Here is an 8575-nt window from a genome sequence, read left to right as displayed (position 1 = left end):
CGTCCCGCACACCCCCTCACCCCACGGACTGGTGACGGTAGCACACACATTAGAAAGGCAGAATAGAGTATTGACCCGGTGCCTTGCGCCTTTCTTTCTCTTCCCTTCTGAGGCCCCAAGACCCCGGGATTCCAGAGACCTTCGAGTTCAAGAAAAGACCCAACCATCCTAACCTCGTCTGGACCCAACAGGAGGCAGAGAACCAGTGTTCCGAGACCCTATGAACTATACCCTTATATACTGTTGATCTGCACTATCCTTAATACAAATAAAAACCCAACCAACCAAGATCCGAAAGTATTGCAGTCTGACTTTTACACCCCTTGGTCGCGAAATCCCTACACTTGGTGTCAGAAGTGGGATACTAGCGCGACGACATGTCACAGCCCGTGCCCATCCCAGTGGAGAATGTCATCACCCAATTGGCAGAAGGTCAAAGGCATCTTCAGATCATATTCGAACAACAGATGCAAACCGCAAAAACAGAGAGGGAAGTATTACAGGATGCGCTAAAAGAACAGGCCACTCTTTTAACCACAAACCAGCAGGTTCAGGATACTGCCATCCTGCGTCTCACGGATGTTATAGCCAATGCCAGAATACACACTAACGTGCCTAGCTCTGTCCTACAGAAATTCCAAGAAGGAGAAGACCCTGACTATTTTTTCATTAATTTTGAACGTGTTGCCACCTCAGCAGCATGGCCTAGGGAAAGATGGAGTCAATATGTTGTGCCCTTGCTGTCCGGCGAACTACAGGCAGCCTATCAGGCCGCGAATTCAGCCGGCAGAACCCCTTATGTTGAAGTAAAGAGAGCCATCCTTGAAAGACTCGGGTGCGATCAGGAATATTACAGGGCTAAGTTCCGAAAAGAGAAGTGGAACCCTGGGGACAATCCCAGGGCCCTGTACTACCGGATACAGGACTTGGGGACACGTTGGCTTACTCCCCAAGACTCCACCGTGGAGGAGCTGACCGCCAAAGTGTACCTGGAATAGTTTTTGGATGCCCTTCCGGCCTCCACTCGTTCGTGGGTGAAACAGCATCCCCATCTTACTCCTGCTACAGCCATTGACCTAGCCTGTGCATATCACAGGGCCCCCGAGTTCCGGACAGGGCACACCCGATCACTTATGCCTCTTCCCCGACCGAATAACCCCAGACCACCAGGACGACCTGAACCTCGAGCCCCTTTTCTCCCACGTATCCCCTTCAGGCCTGTTAACCCCGTCCCGAGTCCCAGTGCACAAGGTCCCCAATGTTATCACTGTTCGGAGTGGGGCCATACAGCCTGACAGTGCCCACACAGAAACCCACCAGCTGAACCGATGGATATCGGCTTTTCCAAAGGAAGGATATATCTGACTGGTCGAGGTCATCCTCAATATAACAGGGAGGTCCTACTGAACGGAAAGAAGCAACAGGCCCTGTTAGACACGGGATGCAGAGTTTAAGTCATAGATGAAGCCCTAGTATTCCCGCAACAACTGTAAGCCACGAAAAGGTCCATGTCACCTGTGTCCATGGTGACACCGTAGAATACCCTGTCGCTGAGGTGTTGTTGGATGTATCAAACAACCCCCAATTACGTAAAGTAGGTGTTATACCCTCCTTACCAGAAGCGATCATAATCGGAACAGACCACCCCAGGTTTGACCAGTATATAGATGAAACAAAGAAGGATAAAGGGACATGGTGGGGTGATGCTCCTTTTAGTAACAGCGAAGTAGAGAGAGAAGGGGGGAAAACACGAAAAAGCAAAAGTGAGAGACGAAAAGCAAAAACACTGTACACTCAAACACACCATCGCTCACATGTTTTTCCTGTGACCCTTACAGACATGGTGGAACCCTCTCCTACCGGCTTTCGGGTAGCCCAGAGGGATGACAACACCCTTCAGCATGCCTGGGAGCAAGTGCAAGAACCAGAGCCCGATAAGGTAGGACCATATTTTTTCGTGAAACAAGGTTTGTTGTATAGAGCCACAAAAAGAGGAGACACTGTCTCAAACCAGCTTCTTGTTCCCATACCCTTTCGTGATCATGTGCTGCAATTAGCCCACAACCACACAGGGGGAGGTCATTATGGGAAGGAACAAACACTGACATATTTACTGGGACGGTTTTATTGGCCAGGCGTCTATGGAGACGAGGCAAAGTATTGTGCTGCATGCGCACGATGTCAATTGTCCAACCCGGCGGGAATTAGAAAAGCCCCACTGTTTCTTCTGCCCATCATTGATGTCCCGTTTAAACGCATCGGAATGGACTTAGTGGGACCACTCACTCCCTCAGCCCGGGGCCATAAATACATATTGGTGGTAGTAGATTATGCCAGTCGATATCCAGAAGCGTTCCCACTGAAGTCCATGACTACCCCTGCCATAGCCAGAGCCCTGGTTACCTTGTTCACCCGGGTGGGGTTCCCCGAGGAGGTTCTCACGGACCAGGGGACCCCTTTCATGTCTCGATTGATGGCCCAGGTGTGCGAGATTCTGGGTATCCGACAAATAAGGACTTCGGTATACCACCCCCAGACGGATGGCCTTGTGGAGCGCTATAACAAAACTATCAAGAATATGCTCCGCAAGGTCATCTCAGACACCGGACGAGACTGGGATCACCAGTTACCTCTCGTTATGTTTGCCATTCGCACACATGAACAGAGGTCCACGGGCTACTCCCCGTTTGAGATACTCTTTGGTAGGAGACCGAGAACCCTGCTAGACATGGCAGCAGAGCAATGGGAAGGGGAAGAGGAGGAGGGGAAACCCCTACAGCAGTATGCAGGAGACTTAAAAGCCGCCATTTCACACATATGGGGTCTGGTACACGAGCATTTAGAGACCGCTCAAACCGCACAAAAGCGGCTATATGATCGGGGTTGTCAGTTGAGGACTTTCCAGCCAGGCGATAAGGTACTCCTGCTCCTCCCTACCAACGACAACAAGTTATTGTCCACATGGCAGGGTCCCTTCTCCATAGAAAAACAAGTCACCCCTGTCACGTACAGCATTCTTCAACCGCTACACCCAGGGGGGAAACAGATCTATCACATCAACCACTTAAAGAAATGGGTCGAACCCCCTGAGGCCAGGGGTAGAGGACAGGCGGCCCTGTTGGTGAACACGCAGAAACCATTAAACATCCCCACAGAACCCACCACCTCACCACAGACTGAGGAAATCCCGATAGGCAACGTAATTACTCCCACCCAGCGAACTCAATTAAAAACCACCCTCACTCACTTTCCTGACCTCTTTTCCTCAAATCCTGGGTTGACCTCATTGGTACAGCACGACATCTTGGTCCTAAACAATACCATAGTCAAACAGAAACCTTACCGAATCCCCGAGGCCAGAAGAGAAGCAGTGGAGAGAGAAGTATCCGCTATGCTCCAGGCCAGCATAATCGAACCGTCCACGAGCAACTGGTGCACTCCAATAGTGCTGGTACCAAAACCAGACAGAAGCATACACTTTTGTATAGATTTCCGCCAGGTAAACAACGTGACCAAGTTCGACTCATACCCAATGCCCCGGGTTGATGAAATGCTAGAAAAACTGGGGAATGCCACCTATATGACTACCCTTGACTTAACCAAAGGGTATTGGCAGATCCCCCTATCACCACAAGCAAAAGAAAAGACTGCCTTTTCCACCCCGTCAGGGCTTTACCACTTCTGCGTCCTTCCTTTTGGATTGCACGGAGCCCCGGTGATGTTTCAAAGGCTAATGGACCGTCTCTTACAACCCCATAAAGAGTATGCGGCTGCGTACTTAGACGATATAGTTGTATTCAGTCATAAATGGGAAGACCATTTACGTCATCTGGTTCAGGTGTTCACAACGATCCAAGACGCTGGGCTCAGGATTAATCCAAAAAAATCACTACTGGCCACAGACTCAGTACACTATCTAGGTTACACTGTACAGGGAGGTCTTCTAAAACCCCAAATGAGCAAACTAGAGGCAGTAAAAGCTATCCCAACCCCTAAGAACAAAAAAGATGTTAGATCCTTTTTAGGGTTTATAGGATACTACTGACGCTTTATCCCGCACTTTTCCACCCTAGCCAGCCCTCTTACTGATCTCTTAGCCAACAAACAACCCACCCGCATCGCTACCTGGGGACCACAACAAACAGCCAGCTTTCAGGCCCTCAAAACAGCCATATGTAAGGCACCCATCCTGCAGTGCCCTGACTTCCGATGGACTTTCGTCCTACAGACAGATGCCTCCGGGGTGGGTCTAGGGGCTGTCTTACAACAACCAAATGCGGATGGTGAAATTGTGCCCCTCCTATATATCAGCAGAAAGCTGTTCCCTAGGGAGGTACATTATTCAGCCATCGAGAAAGAATGCCTGGCTATCAAGTGGGCGATAGAAGCCTTGCAGTACTACCTACTGGGTCGTCCCTTTTTCTTGTTGACGGATCACGCCCCATTGACCTGGCTGGCACGGAATATAGACACTAACCAGCGCGTCCTCCGATGGTTCATGTCCATGCAGCCTTTCTCTTTTCAGACCCTGCACATTCCTGGGTCCCGGCAGATCTGTGCGGACTACCTGTCTCGTCATCCTTGTCCTGATTGGCCACCCCGTCCGTTCTTACGGGGGGAGATGTGTGAGGAGGAGCAGGATGGACACCGTGGTGGTACCCTGAAAGGCACTTCCGCCTTGCCGTTATACACGGACCAGGAACGGGACAGCGCTCTAGTCGCGGGCAAACCGGAAGGGGCGGAGCCAAGTCGAAACGCGGAAGCGAGGAGGATAAGAGGACTGGGAATGGAACGGACGGGGTGCAGCAGCGAAGGCAGGAAAGCCGAGCACCTGGAGGACGAGGAGGAGAACCAACGGAGAGGACGACTTCGAGCAGGCGAGGACGTGGTGGAGAGGACCGAAAGCTGCATCGGACCAGAGGAGGAGGAGGGAGCAGAGAGCCGCGTCGGAGCGGAGGAAGCGAAAGCAGAGAGCCGAGGGGAGGAACCGGCGAGGGAATACCCACAACAGGAGGCTGTTTTATACACCGCGAGTAAACCCGGTGGGCTGACAGGAGGAGGAGAAGATGCCCCGGGTCCAGGCGCCGTGGCCCAAGGAACGGGCCATGGCCACAGGCAAGTGCCATTGCAAGGGGCATTCTGGTGGGGTGTTTGGGGAGGCGGGAGGTAGAGAAGTTGATACGGGGAGGCGGGAGGCAGTATACTCGAGAGGCACTGGGTGGCAGTTTGTTTGTTTGGACGTCCCTCACACCCCCTCACCCCACGGACTGGTGACGGTAGCACACACATTAGAAAGGCAGAATAGAGTATTGACCCGGTGCCTTGCACCTTTCTTTCTCTTCCCTTCTGAGGCCCCAAGACCCCGGGATTCCAGAGACCTTCGAGTTCAAGAAAAGACCCAACCATCCTAACCCCGTCTGGACCCAACAGGAGGCAGAGAACCAGTGTTCCGAGACCCTATGAACTATACCCTTATATACTGTTGATCTGCACTATCCTTAATACAAATAAAAACCCAACCAACCAAGATCCGAAAGTATTGCAGTCTGACTTTTACACCCCTTGGTCGCGAAATCCCTACAGACACCTACTTGGTAAATACATATACCTAGTTGCTACAACATGAAACCAAATGCAATAGCATTACTGTGGCTAACCCTTTGCTTTCCCCCTGAAGGTGACAGCGCATACACCTTGCGCGAATATATCTTGACACCATACCTCAACCCAGCCACACCACAGAAACAGAGGTACAAGGTGGTACACATAAGCACCCGGAATGTGGTTGAAAGGACCTTCGACATACTCAAAAGTCGGTTCCGCAAACTTCATAATACTGGTGCAGCTTTGCAATACAGCACGAGACCTGCTGCAGGATTGTGGCTGTATGTGCCATGCTGCACAACATTGCCACCAGAAGGAGCATACCCATTGAGATGGACAACAGTGACTCTGATGGTGACGACCAACCACCTGCACAACACCGAGAGGCGCATGTGGCAAACACTGCAGAAGGTCAGATCAGACATGCACACATCACACAACATCATTTCTGAGGTAGGTAATAATGAGCCATTACAACCAAATGTTGAACGTAAATGTTTTATTAACATGAGCATATGTCAAACTGGAGAAGTGTGCCTTGAAAATCTGGAAGGTGATTGCATTGGTCTCTAAAGTCAAAATAAAATTGTACTCAGCACTGGAGGGCAATCACTACGTTGAAATTGATCATGGTTACACCACCATGGCCAAAAAGGAGTATATGCCTGGCTAGCTCCTCTTGCCACGTACCCCCAGCCTCCTGTTGCCTGCCTCTGCAACATCACCCTGACGTAATCCCATGGATGTGGAGCTGCGCGAACTGCGCCACCTGTTAGTGGTTACTGGCACCGATAGGCTACTCAGGCTCGAGGCCTCCTCACTCTCCTCCTCCCCTTCCAAGTTGATGACACTCACAGCCCCGGACTGGATGTGTTCCACAGCAGTGGTCACTTGTCCTAAGGACCTTGCAACATCCCCACAGAAATGGCCAAGATCAATCTGCTTTGACACGGAGCGCCATGCTAATAGCGCAGTGGTGTTGCAGAGCTTGTTGATGACCCGTGTATTTGCAGACATGCGACTCAGGCTCTGGCGATGCCTTCTCCTCTTACTGCGTTGTCCTGCAAGCAACGCGTGGGTGAGCTCCAGTAGGCTCAAGTTTGTTGGCCGATTTCCCTCAGCAACCACTGTTAGCTCGCGCAGACTGTCTGCCATTGTGCTTATGCCTTTAGCCAGCTTTGTGATCTGCATATTGATTTTGTCCATGTGTCTCCCCTGCAGACGCTGCACGTGTAGCATCTGACACTCCACGCCACCATACACATTTGGAGCCAGCTCATCACGTGCCGCCATACGGCTCCTGGACCTGCGCCATTGTCCTGTTTGGACCTGTGCCTGTGTTGGAGTTGGTGAAGGGACACATGGCTGGCTGGAGGCTGTAGTGAGTGCTGGAGTCTGCTCCAATTCCATTAGTTGCAGTGAGGGTACATGTGCCCTGCGTTTTGGGTGGTGGGGTGGTGTGCTTTCTGGGACCACCGGAGTCTCTACATCCGTCTCTGCAGGTGTTTCTGAGATGACGAGCTTGTCACTATCCTCGGAGTCTGCCTCAGCTGCATCTGTGATGTGAAAGAGTGCAGTGTTAGTCTTGTATGATCCTAATTCTGTTTAGCATTTGGCATATTTAGTTCAAAATAAATCACTGGTTTAAACACACTGACTGGCATGCAGTGTTGGCATGTTTATTTAACCCTTGTTGCATTTGAATGTCCACTTGTCTGACATGACTACAACTCCCATAATGCATTTTGTGTATGAGGGAAAACGTAACATGGGGTTTTACCTGTACACTGTGATTTGCCTGGGGGAATGTGAACGATTATACAGTACGCAGAGGATTAGCGCTTGCATGCATCTTACCCTGTGGTGATCTTGCTGCGCTGGATGTGTCCAATTGCGTCACTCCTACGACTGCCTCAGGCTGAATTGTCCCCTCAACAAGGTCCTCCAGGGCTGTTTTGCGGGTGCATTCGATGGTCCCCCTCCTGTGCCAGCTTCTTCCTTCACCCTTTTGGCTATTCGCTCTTTGGCACGTTTCCTCTGGTCGTACCACCTCTTCTTCAATTCTTCAATGCTGCGATGTGTGACTCGCACAGCATTCACTTTTTCCTTTATGCGCAGCCATATTCTTCGCTTTACAGCCTCTGGCACTTTCAGGGACAATTTGCCGAATAGTTTATCATGGCTACTGCTGACCCCCTCAATCAGGTGTTCAAGTTCCCTCTCTGAGAACTTCAGCTTCCTCTTCCTGGGCGTGGCACTCTTCCCTGCATCGGCTTTGTCCATCCTGGGTCTGGGAACAGTAGCTGGATACCGAGTGTGAGGTTTCTCAGCTCCACTTGAGTACTCTGCCTCCTCCTCTGAGCTCCTCAGAACACTGAATGAAGCATGGACTGGATGACTTCCTGGTTGTGATGTCATCAGCCGGCTTCCAGTGCGACCCGCTTTTTGCGACTTCGCTAATAGCAATTTCGCTAATACCAAAATCGCTATTACCTAAATCAGATTTCGCGGTTTCTTGGGTTTGCGAGTCGCAATTGTTTCCGCGGTCTCGTTTTAGCGAATTTTCACGAATCACACATTTTTTGCAATTCTCATTATGCATAGCTGTTAGAGATTTTTTATTTGCGATTCCTTATATTTTGCAAATAAGGGCTAGCTTTTTCTTATTTTGATTCATGAGCCCAATAGATCTTTCTGCACCTACACACAAGTACATACACCTCAATTTTTCTAATACAGGTTATGTTTTTGTTAGTCAAAAATTTCAACCTCCACTATAACAAATACTTTACTTTTTATCAATGGCCAATTTTCACATACTGTAGTGTCAACATTTATAAAAACCTACAAATAAGGGGATCAGCTATGTATCATGAACTAATGGTTTGGGATAACTGTGAATATGTATATTTTTATGGGTCCTCCCTCTTCAGAGTAAGTACTACAAGGTTTCATAGATACAAGATCTTTT

The 8575-nt window shown here is 50.0% G+C and overlaps 1 pseudogene; it reads left to right on the top strand.

Moving 5' to 3' along the window:
- The first annotated feature begins 377 nt into the window (after positions 1 to 377).
- On the top strand, positions 378 to 1295 carry LOC147663692 (uncharacterized; annotated as a pseudogene).
- Positions 1296 to 8575: the final 7280 nt, after the last annotated feature.

The sequence above is a fragment of the Lissotriton vulgaris genome, unplaced genomic scaffold (assembly GCF_964263255.1).
Source record: "Lissotriton vulgaris unplaced genomic scaffold, aLisVul1.2 SCAFFOLD_6644, whole genome shotgun sequence".
Taxonomy (NCBI): Eukaryota; Metazoa; Chordata; class Amphibia; order Caudata; family Salamandridae; genus Lissotriton; species Lissotriton vulgaris.
This window is presented reverse-complemented; position numbering and strand designations above follow the sequence as displayed.